Raw genomic sequence first — 2,725 nt, 5'->3', positions numbered from 1 at the left:
CTTTTCGCCTCCGCTCCTCCATGGGCCTCTTGCTGGGTGCAGGGACAGTGGGGGCATAGGCGTGTGGGAGAGATCACCTCCCTGATTGGGAGTGTGGGGCTGCTCGTGAAGAGAGAGAGGGATACCAGTGACAGCTGCAGTGGGAAACCCATTCTTCAGCTGAGAGCAGGACCCTTCCATGTAAGCAAGACCTGAGCATCTCTGAGAAAGAGACAGCGGGGCTTTGCTTTTGGCAAACGAGAGTTTCAAGAGACCCCGGGCTCTGCTGTGTCTCCGACCAGGGTGCCTTCTTGCAGGTGGAGATTGAGGTCTTTGTTCACTCTGATCATTTGCTCTGCTTTTCTCAGGTCCCGAGTGTTCTAATTATTCTTTTGAATGTGTTGGCCCCATTGTTTAGGTATGAAATGGCACAGATAACAGGTGTCTTTGAAGACTCAACCATGACGGAGTGAGGGGGTTGGTGAGGATTGAGGATACTTCTCCAGGGAGCACACAGATACCCGGAGAGGCTCCCTTTGTCTGCCCATCCACCTCCTCGTAGGTGGTTCTGAATGGAGCCTTCTAGCAACCCACATAGCAGTCCTATCCTTCCGCTGCTTCCCGCTGGGTGGGCTCCCCTCCCCTGCATTCTGCTTTATTTCTGTAGTCTTATAGACCCTGAAACTTTTATGGTATGCATGGGAGAGCAAGAATACCACCCTGAGGAAGGCGGGCCTACTAGGGGGTGCTGGGGCATGGGTTGGGGTGGTGTGGACTCACCGTGTCCTTGCACACATGGTGGCTGACAGAGAGTCAGCAGGGACGGGAAGATACTCCCTGGAGCCGTGCAGGTGGAGGTCAAGAGATTGTCCTGAGGTGCTCCACATCAGCGGACAGGGGAAGAGATGGGGCAGATGCACAGTAGTCAGACTTAGACCTCTGAGGAACTTCTGGCAACCCGCTTTGTCTCGAGGAGTATGGACGAGTGAGTGCACACATGAGGCCAAAGGGGAGGGGAGGCTTGAGTGTTTTATTGGCCAGTGTGGTCCTTGGCGTTGGTGTTCTGCACTGACAGCTCAGGAATTGGGATTTATTTTCAGATAGGAGCTGGATTTCAGCTTCTAGCTGCTCTGTCGTCCCTTAGGTTCCCTTAAATACTGTCCTTGTCACTGTTCTTGCACCAAGCATCCGTGTGCAAGGTGGGAGCCTCCCCCTGGGAAACTGTGGTCTGTGCTGCCTGCTGAGCATCTCCTCTTCCTGTTCTCCATCTGATGGAGGGACAGAGAGGCCAGTGAGGGGCAGGGAGGGATGGATACTAGTCAGGACTGGAAGTGTCACTGATAAACAAAAGGGATGGTAGGCTTAGTCCGATTATAGAAAAACTCTGATTTCCATAAGAATAATGTTTTCCTTTTAAACAAAATTTTCTTTTGTGTTGAAATACTATTTTGCTTTTTTTCCCCGAGTTTTATTTTCATATTTTCTAGCTATTGTCACATTTTTCTAAGAATTTTTCATTTCTAATTTTTTAAGCTTACTGGTAAAAAGTGGTGATGATTTTTTTTAATCCTTTTAATGTCTACAGCTTGTTGTAGGATGGCCTAATGTTAGACTCCTAATGTTTTTGTGTCTTACCTGAATTTCCCTTTGATCTATCTTCAGATACTCATTCAGTTTCAAATATTGAAAGAGTCTGAGATTGGGTTTTGTGATCCAGTGTCATATGTCAGTTCTGACTCATCAAATTGTAGTCCTTTCTCCATCTCCGACCTTCTGTGTTTCAGTGGAGAAGATGAACTTTTTTGGTAAACTTTTGTATCGGTTGATAAACTTGTGTATTTGGTTCTTGATTTGTTTTCTCAAATAAACATGTAAGGCTATACATTTTTTCTGGTTTTCTCTTAAGTATTTTCATGCTCATTCAATTCATAGAACATTTTCTTTCCCATTATAATTATTTGATTTATGAGTTTCTTAGAAAAATAATTTGAAATTTTCTATTCTATGTGAGAAGATAATCTTTCTAAGTTTATTCTAATTTGGTCAAAGAATGTTATCTATATAATAAAAACTTTGAAATTTGGTGAAGAGAGTGGTTAGAGCCATGAATGTGGTCTCTCTCTTTTTTTATGTTTCACGTGGATTTGAAAAGAATGTCTCTTTTGGAATTGTCACGTGTGATGATTTCTATATGTCTGTTAGATTATGCTTGTTATGTGTTTGGTTAATCTTCTATATACTTAATTACTGTTTTCTGATTATCACCCTCTCAGAGGTGTGTTCAGGTCTCCAAGCGTGACAGTGGATCTGTTTATTATTCTTTCTGGTTCTGGTAAAGTTTGCTTTACATGCTCTGTGGCTACTTGATGAAGGCATGGCACGTTGATACGTGTGTCTTTCTTCTAAATGGAACCTGACAGTCATCTAGTGGCCTCCTTCATCTCTGGGTGAGTGTTCCTTAGCTTGAGATCTGATGAATACCAGTACACCCTAGCCAGCTCCCTTGTCGATCCCTTGCCTGCTCCGTCTCTCCTACCAACCTTCTGAGTTTCAACCTTTCTTTATCCTTATGTTTTTCACATTTAAAGGACTATTTTTAAAGATCCAGTTTCATAATTTTTGTCCCTAAGACTTTGTATTTGTGTCACATTTTTCGCTCACTTTTCCTTTTTTTTTTTTTAACTATTATGTTATGGTAGTCATACATTACATCATTAGTTTTTGATGTAGTGTTCCATGATTCATT

The 2,725-nt window shown here is 43.2% G+C and overlaps 1 protein-coding gene across 2 annotated transcripts in view; it reads left to right on the top strand.

The window, feature by feature from the left end:
- ZWINT (ZW10 interacting kinetochore protein) overlaps positions 1-2,271 on the top strand; it is a 6,038-nt gene extending 3,767 nt beyond the window's left edge. For both annotated transcript variants that reach the window (XM_025865327.2, XM_025865326.2), the window contains one exon: positions 2,253-2,271. The gene's annotated coding sequence lies outside the window, so the exon portion shown is untranslated. The remainder of the gene's footprint in view (positions 1-2,252) is intronic.
- The last annotated feature ends 454 nt before the right edge of the window (positions 2,272-2,725 follow it).

This window comes from Callorhinus ursinus, unplaced genomic scaffold (genome assembly GCF_003265705.2).
Source record: "Callorhinus ursinus isolate GAN/ISIS: 27379988/994484 unplaced genomic scaffold, GSC_fseal_2.0 scaffold2759, whole genome shotgun sequence".
Taxonomy (NCBI): Eukaryota; Metazoa; Chordata; class Mammalia; order Carnivora; family Otariidae; genus Callorhinus; species Callorhinus ursinus.
This window is presented reverse-complemented; position numbering and strand designations above follow the sequence as displayed.